At 40.1% G+C, this 16,902-nt stretch overlaps 1 protein-coding gene across 1 annotated transcript in view; it reads left to right on the top strand.

Moving 5' to 3' along the window:
* Nucleotides 1–15,163, top strand: part of LOC121634113 (ribonucleoside-diphosphate reductase subunit M2-like) — a 42,303-nt gene extending 27,140 nt beyond the window's left edge. The window contains exons 7-8 of the mRNA XM_041976606.1: nt 12,227–12,233; nt 15,153–15,163. The gene's annotated coding sequence lies outside the window, so the exon portion shown is untranslated. The remainder of the gene's footprint in view (nt 1–12,226; nt 12,234–15,152) is intronic.
* Nucleotides 15,164–16,902: the final 1,739 nt, after the last annotated feature.

Raw genomic sequence — 16,902 nt, 5'->3', positions numbered from 1 at the left:
CTTGAGGAGCTTTATGGATATAATGTGAAAGGCGGCAGAGGTGAGGACCCAAATGGAGACTGATGAGGCAGGAGACAGACCAACACCACAATCCAGGATTTAATATCAAGGAACAAAGTAACCGATACAGACCGAACACGGAAACAACAACAAAGCTGTGGCACTGAGTCAGAGAAACCAAGGCGTATATATACAGGGAACAGGTGAAGTGAGGGAGCAATCAGACCAGGTGAACTAACGAGCCAGAACCAGAAACCACTAAACACATAAGGGAACAAACAAAACTGGAAACTAAACATGACAAAACCAAGAACATCACCTATGACAACAACATATAAGGCTCCTTGTGATACTTAAGTATTATTACTTTTTTAAATTAGTTTTTTGCTGAATACAGATTTAAAAGCTGGAGTGAGGTAGCCATAGTCAAACCATGACCTCCAGTGGTTGGGAGATGAACTGCTCTCTACCTACGTCCACCAGCCAGAACATCGGCTGTAGCCACATATGTGGCCACGTTTTCTGCAGCTTTAACTAAAGATGGAAAACATGTCAACATGAGGCCACGTCTGCCTGAGTGTCTGCTCACAACCAGTTCACCAGAACCACCAGATGAAGACACGCACTACTGGGGGAAAATCACCACCAGAGACGGGGACATGTATGTGAAAGGATGAGACCATGTGACCCCTTCTAACCAAGCAGAACAGAAGCGCATGGAGTCCCAGGATGGAGGCAGAAGCTCGTGTTGATCTGGATCTCAAAGCTCCAAACATTTCCTTTAAACCTTGATTTTACTGCAGTTTCCAGCATATATGAGTTAGGATGAGCGGGAGTGTGCAAGGAAATAGGTGTGTGCATGTGTTTCTGTGTGTGGTTGGGGCGGGGTTAAGTGCACTGGGGGGCTGGGCGGGCCTGGGGGTGGTGGGCCGTGGGTCTGCCGCTGTCCCCATCCTCTCATTCCCCTTTAGGGGTGTGGGAGGGTGGTTATTTTCTGGGGTGGGTGACGGCTCACTGGCTGCGGCCCCTGAATGGCCCGGTCGTGGGGGGCGGCCTCTCCTGGCCTGTCTTGCCCTGGGGGGCCTCCTGGGGAGCAGGGGTGCCTAATGCCACTAGAGGCTCATCATCCAGAGGGAAGTTTGCTTCCCTCTGGACGTACATCCCCGGACCCCTCTTACTTCCCGCTCTCTCTGTCTCACACACACACATGTAGGGAGTTGGAAGGCGTGGAGCCATGTGGGGTGGAACGGAGGAGACCATTCAGTGGTCTCCTTGGATGCACCCCGTGGCGGCTCGCCTCTCAGTTTTAATTGCACCGAGACACCAAAACACAAGAAACAGAACACACAAACAACACCTGGGGGGCATGGCATGCGGTGCATAGCGGGCGGGGCCACTTAGGTGGCCCGGCTCATTGCAGTCACTGCCCCTCAATTTTAATTGCACACAACACACACTACATAAACAGTCAGGAGCGGGGAGGGAGAGGGTATTGGGGACCTCTCACACCCCTGCTCCCCCTGTGTGTGGCTGGGGGCGGGCGGGGGGGATGGTTGCCCCGGGGCCGGGTCCCAGGGTGGCTGCGCTGGTGGGCTGCTGGCTCTGTGGGGGTTGGGTCAAGGGGGGTTGCTTGGGGCTCGCTGTCCGCTGGTCCGCCTGGGGTGTCCCCCACGGGGCATGGTGGGTGGGTTGTGTGTGGCGTGACTGTGTGGTGGTGAGTGATTGTGGGTGCGGCGCGGGGGAGGGTGTGAGTGTGGGGTTATATGGGGTGCAGATTGAAGTAGGTGGGAAGTAGGGGGACGGGGCCGATAGCACCCTGGTTCCCGGGGTGTGCGGCTGGAACATCGGGGTGTGTGCTGGCCTATGCCGGGTGGCTGTCTGGGGGGGCCTGGTCCTCCTAGGCATGTTGTGGGCCCTCTGCCTTTGGGGGGTGGGGCGGCCGCCTCTGGGCTTCTGGGGCCCTGGGCCCTTCGCTTGGGTTGCCCTGGGTGGCCAGTCCCTGGCGGGGCCAGCGGCTGCTGATCTTGGCCCACTGGGACCTGTCCCACGGGACCGTGGGGGGCTCTTGCTGGGGCTCTCCTCTGCCGCCCTTCGGGTGGGGCTGGAGTCGTCTTCGTTGGCTTGGGTTGGTGCTCCGGGTCTGCTGCTGAGGGCCCGGCCCAGGCCCTGGTCTGCCTCTGGCCTCAGTGGAGGCGTAGTCGCATTTGCATGATCTCACTCACCACTCTTCATCACTGATCACTCCTTGTTTCTCATGCTCTGCATGCTGACACAGTCACTGAGTTGTCTAGTGGGTTTTTATACTAAGCGATAATTATAAAAAAAATTTTTTTGTATTTTTCCTGTGAGTTAGTATCTGGTTGCTGTTATGTCTTTTTGATTTAGTTATTATTTAAAAACTCTTAATGACTAGCAGCCCTGTTTTTTCTGTGTGTGTGTTTCTGCTTTTGTAAAAGTTTCAGGAAATTTTCTGGTGTGTTCATGTACAGGTGTAACAGTTTGTTGTCTGGTGATGGTGTGGATTGAAGGGTCGTTTCCTTCTGTCTTTGATCTTTTTGTCTCCTTTCTTCTTTCCCTTTTGCCGAACCCCTAATTGCTCCTGATGGGTCGTGGTTGAGCGCCTTGCATGGTAGCTTCCGCTATCAGTGTGTGAATGTGTGTGTGAATGGGTGAATGTGATGTACATGTAAAGAGCTTTGGATAAATGCGCCAAATAAGTACAGTATATATAACCATTATTTATAATAGAAAATCACAGAGCAGATGATCTGTTAGGTAATTATCCAGAGCCTACTGGATTATCTCCATTAAATGTTGTTTAAACTGTTTAAATATTTATTAAAACTGCCTTGTCTCCTTTTGTTTTCCATGTTCCACCAATAACTGAATAGTAATCACCTAAAAATCACTCCTAATTAACTTATATTTCACTGATCCCCTGTGCATATCTATTCACTCACTATCACTCTTTTATCTTCCCTCTTTACTCTTGCATTACTTTTCATACATACTTGTTCACTTACCAAGATTATAATAGTTTTGGATTTTTTATTAGTTTTAGTTTTTATTTCGTTTTGACTTTTTATTTTCAAATTCAGTTAGTTTTAATTAGTTTTTAGAGCAAATTTTCTAGTTTTATTGGTTTTCGTTTTTTTAAAAATGCTTAGTTTTAGTTTAGTTTTTATTAGTTTTAGTGTTAGTTTTAGTTTTTTGTTTGTTTTTTCTAAATTAGAGTATTTGCCAAGTGCAAAATTCAAAATAATCAGAATAAGCACTGTATAATAAAAACTTAAGATACACTTTTTAAAAACTGTATCAGGAGAAAACATGAGCAGCCAACGACAAATCAAAGACAACAGCCCATAAGATAACAGCCTTAAGTAAAAAAAAAACAAATGTGTGCAATGCTGCTTCTGAGATAGTGTGCTAGGTAAAAATCAACGTAACCAACATACTAAAGACACACACCAACATAACATGAATCCATTCAAGAGACAGTTTACAGTTCTTGGCAGCCAGGAGTCTAAAGGAGATAAATCTGACTCATCATGAACAACCTGAAAAACCCAACAAACTCTAGACCAGAGCTTTAATTCATTCAGATTAAACAAGTCACCATTAACTACATAAAGAATTGAACTAGAGGTGCAGCAGCTTTAGTACAAATCACTGCATCTGTTTAACAGTACAGGACCTCACATGTTATACTGGACATGATAAAGCTGTGGATATTTTACACACTGAAAGTGAACGTGTCTGGTAGAACACAGAACCAGCTGCTGGTTAACATACTGATGTATCTCAGCTGGATGCTGATGTGCTTTTCTTTTCTTTTCAGAATTAAAAGTTTAGTCTCCCAGAAAGACCAAGAGAAACTCCTCCATGAATTCATCTCCAGTAGGCTGGATTACTGTAATGGTCTTTTAACAGGACTTCCTAAAAAGAGCATTAAACATCTGCAGCTCATCCAGAACACTGCTGCTAGAGTTTAAACCAGGACTAAGAGATCTGAACATATCACACCAGTTTGAAATCTTTACACTGGTTTCCAGTTTGAACTGGTTTCTAGTTTATACTGGTTTCCAGTCAGTCACAGAATAGATTTTAAAACCCTTCAGATTGTTTACATCCCAGAACTGTTTAGGCCCAGAATACATCTGTTATATGTTCAGAGAATATAAACCTAGCAGAGTTCTTAGATCCAAAGACTCTGGTCAACTAGTCCAGACCAGAGTCCAGACCAGAGACCAGACCAGAGTCCAGACCAGGGTCCAGACTAAACATGGAGAAGCAGCATTTAGCTGTTATGCTGCAAACAAGTGGAACAAACTGCCAGTGGAGATTAAACTTTCCCCAAATGTAGACATTTTTAAATCCAGGTTAAAAACATTTCTTTTCTCATGTGCCTATGCATGAAATCTGTACGGTAACTTTTTTAACTTATCTTGCTTTTAATCATTTTAGTGTAATTTATGATTTTATTGTGATTCTTGCTATATGTTGCTGCCTTTTACTATTTCTTAATATCTGTAATGCTTTTGTTTTATGTAAAGCACTTTGAATTGTCCTGTACATGAAATGTTCTATACATATAAACTACTGTCAAACACTGTAAACAAAAACTAATTTAAGCCTCTCAAATTCAGCTTTTCAAGATTTTGTGTGTGACTGTGTGTGTAGGTCTGTTTGCGTGTGTGTGTAACTGAGAGTGTGTGTGTGACTCACGTTCCCTCCCCATGCTGCTTGGCCTGGCTGAAGCTTATCAATCCGGGGAGGGGGGCAGAGAGGCTACCTGGTCCAGGTGCTCCTGGTTAACCTTCATGTGCAGCTTTTCAAATGGATTTTCAGATTCGTGGTTTTTCCTTCCACATATTGAACCACCTGCTTCTTCTACAAGACACTTTATCTTTGACATGGTCATAACGAAAGAAATCCCAAATATGACTCTCCTCGTTTTCTCCTAACTTTCTCCGTAGCATCACGCTAGCCGGCGCGCGGACACGCTGTTGGCACGTGACGTCACGGCCGTACGACGCAGACACCTGACGTAAATCCGGCAGAGCGAAGTAAACAGATTTCATATCAACCCCGAGGCCTTATGTATGAAATAAATTTACAAAAAACGAAAAAGAAAGGACATTTTTGCTTTCATTTTAGTTTGTTTTGTAAACACACAAAACAGTTTCAGTTAGTTTTCGTTTTTTAAAAAAACTCTCGTTTTTAATTTTATTTCAGTTAACGAGAATGTTGTTTTAAGTTTAGTTTTCGTTTTTTCGTTAGTTTTCGTTAACTATTATAACCTTGTCACTTGGTAAAACTCATTGATATTCGCTCATGTTACAGCTGTTCTACATTTATGTTTTGTAGCTAATTTAGCAATTACTGTCATTAAAAAAATCTTTGTTCAGGAGCAGCAGGCAGGAACACTGACATCCATCAGTTTTTGTTTTTTTTTGTCATTTGTTAACTGGTAAACTGGTTTATTTACTTTATTGCCTTGCCCTTTTGTCTTATGTAAATAAAATGTTTGTTTTTTGAAAGGTTTCACTTGTTTTCTTGTCCTGTCGGTGCCAGTCCCACCAGTCAGGTGAGTTCTTAGTTAAACCAAGTTGTTACACAGTGAGTTTTCCTTTTACATTCAAAGCAAAGCAGCTTTATTTGTACAGCACAATTCAACAACATGGTGATTCAAAGGGCTTTACAAAGACATTAAAACATAATATATGAAGCATAATTTAAAATAAAAAACAAGACAAAAAAGGAAGAACATAAACTAAGCATCATCATTTTCTTTAAAATCCAGCATATGAGAGACGGTGCAGATTTGGACTTTTAAATACAAACCGTTGAAATGCAGCTGAGAGACAGAGTCCTCTCTGAAGGGGATCTTTGGTGTTGTCTGCATTGTCTTTGATTTTAAGTCCATACTGCTGGAACATTACATGCTACCACACGGCTGGCTTTAATAGATGAAAGTAAGTCCTAACAACCTAATTATTTAACCTTACTAAAGTAAATTGTAAGGACGGTTATCAGTAAGAAATATAGAGGTTAATGAGGACCATCATGTCTGATCTTAAATAAATGCTAGCTTGTTGGTTGAGATGAATATTTCTCTCCAAAAATGTATGAAATTATTGTGCTGTTTACACTTATTTAATCTATTGTCAAATATGACTTCATAATCACTTAAATCAACACTGACTTAATAATGCATTCGGTGAATAACGTGTATGTGCAGGATTATTATGTTTATTTAGTTTTCACCCTCATCCGATCGCAGCGGTCTGTTCCGTAGTAGAGTCTAGCAGCGCGGGGTTTGTTTGGGACTACTGGAGGCTCCATGACCCACGTGACCGCTCTTACGGCGAAGTCTAGGCGAAGTCAACGGATGTCGCAACTCTGAGAACATCTGGCTACTTCTACTGACTTTTAGGACAGCCAATAGCAACTTTTCTTACTGAAGCGTTGGCAACAGTGCTTCCTGTTCATAGGCTCGAGGCGGACTCGAGCATAACTTCACTGGAATAAATAAGAGGTAGAGAGCTAAGATCCGCTTCGCTTCTTGACAAGGTATCATCTCCAACATGATTCAGTTAATACTTTAAACTCCATCTGGAGACTCCGACGTATCTTGGATGCTGACGATTGTTGGTTTCTGTTGGTCAGCTGCGGAGGCCAGCTCGCTGGGGAGAAACGGCGGGGCGGAGGAGGAGTCGGACAAAGACTTGTTATTGAGGGAAACCTCGTCGGGAAGCGAGGTGAGAATGTACACCTTGGTGGGAAGTGTTTGCTTTAATCGGTAAGTGGTAATATTCCCGGGAATTGCGTGGTTGTGATGTTTGGAGTTTAGTGAGGTTAAAGTGTTGCTGCAGCGGAGTGGTGGCTCTGCGGGGTTGATGTGTTTTTGAGCTGCGGCAGAAGCTGCCATCTTATCTCCAAGCCTTGCTTTCTCTGCAAAAGTAAACATAGAGAATCAGATAAAAATAAATAAAAATGAAATAAAAATGCCGTCTTCCAGTTAAATGGAAGAACGAAGAACGCGCACGTGACATCCCCGCTGTTAACTAGGTCTGGCAAGCCAAAAGGTCCATAATTCGCCACTATATTAGAGCGTGTGTAATAAAACGACGTAAAATACGCCATGTTGTGGTTTAAAAAACGGCGTTAAAAGCGCCGTTTTATGTGGCAAAAACGGCGTAAAATACGCGTTCCGTAAAGCTTCGGTAAACTCCGAAATATACGACGTTTTTGGTGGTCACTAAACTTCGAAGAAAGCGGGTAAAAAGTGCCGTTTTGTATGGCAAGCCAAAGTGGTCATAATTCGCCACTTTATTGGCGCATTTGTAATAAAATCTATGGCAAGCCAAAGTGGCCATAACTCGCCTCTATAATGGCACGTTTGTAATAAAATCTATGGCAAGCTAAAGTGGCCATAAGTCGCCTCTATAATGGCGCGTTTGTAATAAAATGGGGTAAAATATGCAGTTTTGTGGAAAAAAAAAAACGGCGTTAAAAGCGCTGTTTTGTCGCACTTTAATGCGCATTTAAAACGGTGTTTTGTGCAACTAAAACGCGCGTAAAAAGCGCTGTTTTGTTGTATTATAATTATCCCAGCCCCTTTTTTGTACAGCCAAATTTAACCGTGATGACCCAATCAGTAAAGAATGAGAGCAGACCACTCCAGTTCATCACTGATCTCTTCTAAAGGATTGTCTGCATTGTTCCAGTAACCCTGTGGTCTGCTTGTGTACTTACATCTCTAGCCATATTCAAATGCACTGCCAGGATACAAGTTCACATATAGATAAACTTTGTTATATCTTTTATGAAGAAAGAAAGAAAGAAAGAAAGAATTCTTTCTTCACAGATGTCGACATACATACATTGTCTGAAACCACACACTGAGCACCAACCTATTGATTGCAATGAAACAGACTAAAGTAATAGCATCTATATTTAATATGATAGATAATAGTGTATTTACTACTATATTTACTATAGTATATTGTACTTAAAGAAGAACTGTATAAAAGATTAGATAAAACCTTATTAATCCCACAACAGGTAATTTTGTGTGTTATCAACTCAACTACAGTAAAATGGAGGGAGGAAAGCAGATTAAAAAAATACAAATATTACATACAAATGCAATAGAATTAAAACTATGTACCACAGTAACCGGTGTTCTATGCACAAGCATACACAGTATACATTATGGAGGAAGGGCTTTGGAAATATGCAATTAATATTTGTCTGTATGTATGGACATACATATATACACACATATACACATATCTACCCATACACATACTGTATGTTCATATGTGTGAACAATCATTGTGAAATGTAAATAGTTTGTGTTTACACAAATATGTTATATTTATTATATGTGTCGTATAAATGACTAAAATAACTATAGCACACAGTGCCTAAAGAACAGCATAATAAGATGTAGCACATGAAACATGCTGTTGAATTGGAGGTAGTTTTTGAGTTCAATCTTCACTATGCTCATGTCTCTGGAGTAAAAACTGTATAGAAATTGCGTGGTGCCTCTTCTTAATGGATCTGTATCATTTAGCAACTAGATTTAGTAAGATTTATCTTCTGCAGTGTGTTTTAAGAACTTTAACTTTCTTCATGCTTTTTTCCCTCAGCATGTTGTCATTGAATGAGCATGAGAGCTCCTTTGTGATGTGGCTGCTCAGGATTTTAAAGCTTACTACCTTCTCCAGATTCTCACTGTTGATATACAGTGTTTGTGTTATTCTTTTTATTAAAGACAATAATGACTTATTTGTTTGTTTCTATTTATTTATTTATTTTACATAGTGTGTCAGGTTATTTTCTTTGCACAGGAAACCCACAGATTGTGTACTGAGCTACTTCCTTTCCTGGCTGTACACACATGACTGTACTCCGTCACATTACACCAATTCTATCATCATATCAGCAAATGACGTGACAACGGCAGGGCTGATCTGTTAGAACGATGAATCTGACTACAGGGAGGAAGGACGAGGGCCGACAGTATCATGCAAAGAAAATAACCTGACACACTAGGTAAAATAAATAAATAGAAACAAACAAATAACTGTGTGCTATAGTTATTTTAGTCATTTATACTACACGTATAATAAATATAACATATTTGTGTAAACACAAACTATTTACATTTCACAATGATTGTTCACACATATGAACATACAGTATGTGTATGGGTAGATATGTGTATATGTGTGTATATATGTATGTCCATACATACAGACAAATATTAATTGCATATTTCCAAAACCCTTCCTCCATAATGCATACTGTGTATGCTTGTGCATAGAACACCAGTTACTGTGGTATATATTTTTTATTCTTTAGCATTTGTATTTAATATTTGTATTTTTTTAATCTGCTTTTCTCCCTCTATTTTCCTGTAGTCGAGTTAGTAACACACAAATTTACCTGTTGTGGGATTAATCTTGGTTTTCTCTTTACTGAAAATATGAGTTTTGAAAAAGGAAGGACAGCCCTGGCGCGGTCAGCGGGTAGGGCTCTGGGGGCTGTGATGAATAAAATAAAAAAAGGTGTCCAGATATTGGATTTATAACTTTTTTCAAGCTCTTTGATTCTATGGTTGGTTCAGTTTTGTTTTGGGGGTTTTAAGGATTCCCCGGAAAGTAATTCTATCCAGAGTCGAGTCCTGAGGTGCTATCTTGGAGTGCATAAATTTACAGTAAAGGCTGTTGCTGATGGGAACCCTGCGTCGTAAAACAAAGATGTGAAATGGTTCGGCTCCGGAACCGATTAATTAGGATGCCTGATGATAGGTTGACTAAAAAGATCTTTAATTGGGATAGAGCCCACAATCATTCTTGGTCCAGTGACATTAATGAAATATTATCCTCCTGTGATTTGAGTCATATTTATAGTAATAATCTGCAGTGTAAAATTGATATTGTAAAGCAAAAGCTGTTTTATTTTCACAAAAAACAGTGGAAGGAGGAGATTTGGTCGAAACCTAAACTTAGAACGTATGTGCAGATTAAAGAAGAATATTTTACAGAAGCATACTTAATGCAGAATTTAGGGAGAGGTCAGAGGTCATTGTGTGCACCATTAAGAGCTGGAACGTTGCCCCTAGCGATTGAAGTAGGAAGGGTAGGTATAAAGGTATACCCGAAGAGATGCATTTGTGTTTTATGCGATCTGGAAGTTGTTAAAGATGAACTTCATTTTTTGTTTTATTGTCCTTTGTACGATGAAATGAGGAAACTTCAGTTTGAAAAAGTACAAAAGAAGAAAGCAGACCTGTTTTGGATGTCCGAATTTGCCATGTTGAGTTAGCTATTCCAGGAGGAGGTTTAAATGCTATATAGATTTATTGAGAAGGCCTGGAATTTAAGACAGAACACTGTATCCTACATAAGCACCCGCTTTCTATTTGATAATCCTTTGATAATTTGATCATTTTTTTGTATTTAGCCATCTTGGAATTAGGGCTGCAACGACTAGTCGACGTTGTTGACAATAGTCGACAATAAAAATAAACAACAAATTTAGCTGTTGACTATTGTCAGCAACAAAAAAAAGCCTACAGAGTGGGACATTGTCTTCTAATCCTATCTGCTGAGAGTTCACAATGCACAGGCGCAAAGAGGTAAAAAAAAAAAAAAAATACAGAGTGAGACATCGTCTTCTTTTTTTTATCTCTGCTGAGAGTTGCACATGTGCAATAAAGTCCACCAGGGGAAAAATATGGCTGCGAACTAGGGAGCAAAACGGCGGCAGAGGATGTCAAAAGTCTGTGATAAGTTCACGTTGAACTTACAAAATAAATCAAATACATGTGAGGTTTGTAAAGCGGACCTTGCGTACCACGAAAGTACGTCTGCAACGCTCGAACATTTAAAGAGGAGGAACGTCGGACTTACATAACCTCATGCAAGATTTCAAAGCTGAAAGTGAAATAAGATCCATTTATAATAATCATGAGATACAAAATCTGATTGGTCGACTAGTCGTTTTAATAGTCGGTGACTAATCGACCATCAGAATAATCATTAGTTGCAGCCCTACTTAGAATTGTTTTGATTTATAATGTTTAGTGTTTTGTAGGCCCATTGGGCTGGGCACATTCTGTCCATGACACTGAAATAAATAAACCAAACCAAACCATCAGTCAACTCCTAGTGAGAGAGATGTCCATCACAATCCACATAACCAATAAAAAAATTACATGGATCTGTCAGTTACCCTGACCATTTGTCTTCTGCAGTGCTGTCTTTGTTGATCAATTAATAAAGTTGAGGTGGTAATAAGCTTTTCTGTTTTACAAAGTCTTCTCTGCAACATCTCTTAATATTTTATAGAACGCTGCTCTTGGTAACTGAGGTGTTGTGCATGCAGACATTTTGAAGGTGTGACTTTGAAGAAGCTCTGAGGGGATGAGGTGGGAATTTTTGTGCTTATCTTTGTCTTTATCTTTATCAGTTTTATCTTTCTTTGTCATTTCAGTGTTCCCTGCAGATGTGCAGCAGCTGCTGGTGATTACAGAAGGGGTTCTTTCTAAATGGAGTCTTATCAAGCAGAACCTAGAGTCCCATGTCATAAAGGAGGAACTATGGCCCAATCAGGATGGGGAGCAGTTGACAACAAGCTGGTAGAGACTGGCACCAGTTTACCAATGATGGCGGCCCCTCTGAAGAGTGAAGATGATGATGATAAAGAATTTCAACCTTGGTCATATTCAGCCCACCTTCATCAAGCCCAAACTGAAGGCAACACAGATGTAGAGACTCCAACCAACAACCCAGATAAACAGATAAAATCAGAAAGTGATGGAGAGGACTGTGGAGGACCAGAACTAACCAGTAACCCAGACCCAAACAGTTATTTACAACCAGATAGTGACAAAAAAGCTTCAGGCTCTTCTGAGATAAAACATTTGTCACATTTGAAACCTGAAATGGAAGACGATGATAAAAGTTGGAATCCCATGAAGGAACATGGGTCAGGTGTACCCGGTGATGTGGAGTGTAACTCTGCCAAAAAATCCCTCATCTGCTCTGAATGTGGTGAAGAGTTTCACTACCAAAAATCTTTCCAGAGACACTTGACACAGCATTCAGATGAAAGGTCTTTCAGCTGTACGAACAGTAAGAAACATTTTAAAGTAGCACAAAATGTAAATGTGCAGAAAAGAGTCCACAAAGGAAAAAAAAACAGTTAGATGTGATGTTTGTGATGAAATCTGTAGTAGTACAGTACATCTTAGGATACACATGAAAATCCACAAAGGAGAGAAACCATTCAGCTGTGAGGAATGTGGAAAAAGATTTGGTCGAAGTGACAGTATAAACCGACACATGACAATCCACACAGGAGAGAAACCATTCGGCTGTGAGGAATGTGGACAAAGATTTAATCAAAAGACAAGCTTATACCGACACATGAGAATCCACACAGGAGACAGACCATTCAGCTGTGATAAATGTGAACAAAGATTTAGTCTCAAGACAAGCTTAGACCTACACATGAGAATCCATATAGGAGACAAACCATTTGTCTGTGATGAATGTGGACAAAGATTTAGTCAAAAGGCACACTTAAACCGACACATGAAAATCCACACAGGAGACAAACCATTCAGCTGTGATGAATGTGGACAAAGGTTTAGTCGGAAGGCACACTTAGACCGACACATGAGAATCCACACAGGAGAAAAACCATTCAGCTGTGGGGAATGTGGACAAAGATTTACTCACCAGACAAGCTTCAACCATCACACAAGAGTCCACACAGGAGACAAACCATTCAGCTGTGGGGAATGTGGACAAAGATTTAGTTACAAGACAGGCTTAAACCTACACATGAGCATCCACACAGAACAGAAACCATTTGCTTGTGGGGTTTGTGGTCAACAGTTTAGGTGGCTTCAAAGATTAAAAAGACACATGCGTTTCCACAAAAAATAGAGAAGGCACAATTGCAGGATTTTGCTACAATCCTGTAAACAATGTGTTGTTTCCAGTGCAGATATGTGCTGGTTAGAAAAACTATAGGGGAATATTCCAGGAAAGTCAGTCAATTCAATTCAAAATTGATTTTGCAGCCAGAACACACACATAGGACAGACATCACATCAAAACATCAACAAACAAAATCAGAGCCAGTGGCATGTCAAAGACGAGATTGACACAAGTCAAAACAATAAATGAGCTTAAAATAAGTCAAATAAAATCACAGTAAAATAAAATAGAACAACTCGGTCACTTTAGGCCACAAACAAAGAGGGACGCTATTGCTGCTGGGCGTAAAAACAAGAGTTACAGAATTTACTTAAATCAGCTTTACAGGCGGGCCTGGCGCAGACATGTTCTCCAGCACAAGTTACCATGGTAACTCAGGTGGGACCTATGGAAACCATTGTAGTAGTTTAATTCATATTGTTATAATCATGGTGCAGCTTACTGTGTAACTCATGACGATCTAAGATAAAAAAAAAAAAGATGAATAGAAAATGAGAAGATTCTTCTCTAAACTTAGTTTGTTAATGAGAACTGAAGATTTGCAACTTAGATATAAGAAAAGACATCTTTGCTATTAATCCATTTTTTGTTCATGTGTTTGTTTCTTTTAATAAATAATGTCCAAATAGCATGTATAATTTCTAATAGTTATATAAATGTAGGAAGCACAAATCATTAAGACTTACACAATTAGGAATGAATTTAGTTGGTTTTAGAGCATTTCTTTTATCGTATGTTGTATCTTTGCTTTATAATAACTTGTTCATGTTGTTTCATCCTGTTTGAATAGTTTATCAATGATTCTACATGTGTGTCACTGCTAATGGGTTAAACAACTTCTAATTTACAGATGTGTTCACAAATGTGTAATTCTGATATTCCAAGACAAGGGAATGAAGAAACAGAAACATTTCTAACATTAAGCCAAACGCTTGAAAATCAAGCCGGTCTGATCTTCTACCAAAGCTGCAAGACTATGTTTGCTCCCATTAGCTGATAACAATAAACCACGCCTCCCTGCAGGCTGTGTCTGCTTCCATTGGCTGAAAACAAATTATACTATATTAGTCATCAATCTAGGCTGACCTCTGAAACTGTCCATCAAATCTAGTTTAGTCTGATTCAGAAAGCCTTTCTTCATTCCCTTGAACATTATTTCATGCCTCATTTTCCTATATTTTTACACTTTTCCACAATACAAACTTTGGTTGAACATCATATTTACATGTTTTCTGTTTATGCTTTAAATGTTCATATTTTATTATTATTTTTTTATTTAACCTTTATTTAACCAGGTAAAAATGTTTGAGAACCAGTTCTCATTTGCAAATTTTATGTATCTTATGTTTGTAGAATAGTTATTAAATATATCGTATTCTTTTAACTGGTCATTGTCTGTGGTTTCCTTGTGTGATCAGTTCAAACAAAATAAATCAGCCTCATGCTACTCTACAAGTAGCATGAGGCAATGGGTTTTCTAAAGATTGGCCGAGAGACCTCACAGATTCTCCAGATCTTTGTAAGATGTCACTTTTTGTAATAAAACCATCTTTTTTATTATATTTCAAGCTGGTGTCCGCAGTTTTTTTTGCCTCAAAGTATTTTTAATCACATCACTTGCTTAAAGTAATTCACTACAAAACGGCTTTATGAAAAGGGTCATCACAATGAAGTCACCATATCACAGAAACAATACAGCACCAAGAACACAAAGAAAGAAATGACGGTACCGAGAAGAGAAAAAGTTATCAACCACACAATGACTTCACAAAACTACAGAATGTTGTCAAAGACAAATAAACAACACCTCCTCCTCTACTGTCATGGCCCATGCTCATCTGCAATCAATGCTTCCTGTTGACCATATTCGGACCCCTAATTGACACCACTGTTAGGACGGCACAGCTGAAGGACATCAAACCATCACCTCACCTCCATATAACCACCACACGGACATCCAGTCATCGCTGGATTATACTACTCATCGTGGTAACCAGCCGTGCATATTATCTGATTCTGTCGTGTCTAATTGATACTAACCTGTTGACATCTCTCTCCCAAGAACCTGCCCGAACCTCGCCTGCATCCCTGAAAGTCCTGTCTGCCCGCTCCAGCCCGTCCGTTCAGCGAACCCTGCAATCTCCTCTGCACAATTCAATAAACTGTTCTTTCATCATTCTCCGTAAGCTTCACTCCTTGGATCCATACACCACCTCATGACATCTACTCCATAGCAGCATCCAAGCCCCAGGTGGTGCCAAATCACTGCTGGCTCGGTGATTTGATGCCACAGCGACCTACGATTAGCATACATTGGCACTTCATATGAAAGCAAACATTATTCATGTTTATATACTTTATGGGTACTGCACACTCTTAACTAAAGGGATGTACAGTTTTGTAAACCTTTGCACGTATGGCTTACTCAGCAGAACCATCAACACAGGCCGGTTTTCTAACTGTCATTGTTTCTGAATCAGTTTTCAGATTAAGGACCATTTTGTTTACACCATAGACACCTGTAAATAAATTTATTGGGATACTTATCAAGGAATTGCTTAAGTGTGCTACTTATTTTCATTTATATTCTTACTCTATTAATCATTAAATATCTCTTATCTTTAAGCTCAGATACTTACTAAGTGTGCTAGTGTGCTTAAGCAACAATTAGACTCCTCATATGGGCGAGTGAGAAGAACATGTCAGGGGTTGATTAATTGTGTCTGCTGGTAAAACATGTGAAATGTTACACTTAAAGGAAATGTCTAAATTAACCAGAGTCCAGAGGAAATCTCCTGCTTGCTTAGTAGGTTGTGTGTTTGTGATCTGACCCGATTCCTGCAACTGCACCATTAGTCAGCAAAACTGTGTATAGCAAGGAGGATGAGCTGCATTTATAAGGGGTCCAGAGACAGAGAGTCAATGTCCTGTCTGTAGCGAGCAGCAAGACATTTCTTATGTCTGTTTGCCAGGGACAGATATGGACCCGGGGCTCTGTAATTTGTACATTCTCAATGTAAATGCACAAATTTTCAACTGAAAGAAGTAGTTTGTCATCTATGCTCCATCAAAAAAAAAAAAGAAAAAACGCTCAAGAACCTAAAAAGAAAGGTAAAAAGAAATTAGTGTGGAACAGTATCTAGTAACTAAAATTGTGTGAATTTATAAGTACCTGTTTAGTTTTCCTCACAAAGGAGTCCCTGTTCTTTATTACTTTTTTTATGGTTTTCTCCAACACACCGCACGGCTTAATCTGGAGGTTCAACAATGATGAATAAACATACATAACCCTATAGCTTTAATAATTTCTAACACTTATAGCCTATCCTATAGCCTAGCCATTCAAGTCCGCGAAACCGGCTAAAAACGGTTAATATTTACGTGTGCTAACTCTATTGAGTTAGTATAACCGCTCAATGATCAGGTCCATAACTGTCAGAGATAGAAGAAATCGGTAGCATGCTCCTGTATACATTAGAATTATGATCAAATAACTTCATACTGACATCTGTACAAAACAGCCTATACCTGCACCGGTACCGCTGAGTCGTTGGCCTCCATTATTCAGCTCTGGAAAACTGGTCGAAAGTCCCTCTTCTTCCACAAAATTGTCCATTTTGTGCGTGTAGTGTTCATCGTTTCATACTAGATCTTTGGCCAAGTTTAAGGCAACATCTGGGTACATTCAGTGCAGTTTCTACTGAAATTTCATTGTCAGCACTATGCACTTAAACACAGTGTTCGAAGTATAGAAGTGTTCTGATTGAGACACACCCTTTATCTATAGTGAAGAAGAACCTCAACAAGCTATAGACCTAAAGATCCATCAGGCCAGAATTAAACATTTGAATGAAATGAAACTCATCATAAATTTCGA

Source organism: Melanotaenia boesemani, chromosome 22, assembly GCF_017639745.1.
Source record: "Melanotaenia boesemani isolate fMelBoe1 chromosome 22, fMelBoe1.pri, whole genome shotgun sequence".
Lineage (NCBI taxonomy): Eukaryota > Metazoa > Chordata > Actinopteri > Atheriniformes > Melanotaeniidae > Melanotaenia > Melanotaenia boesemani.
This window is presented reverse-complemented; position numbering and strand designations above follow the sequence as displayed.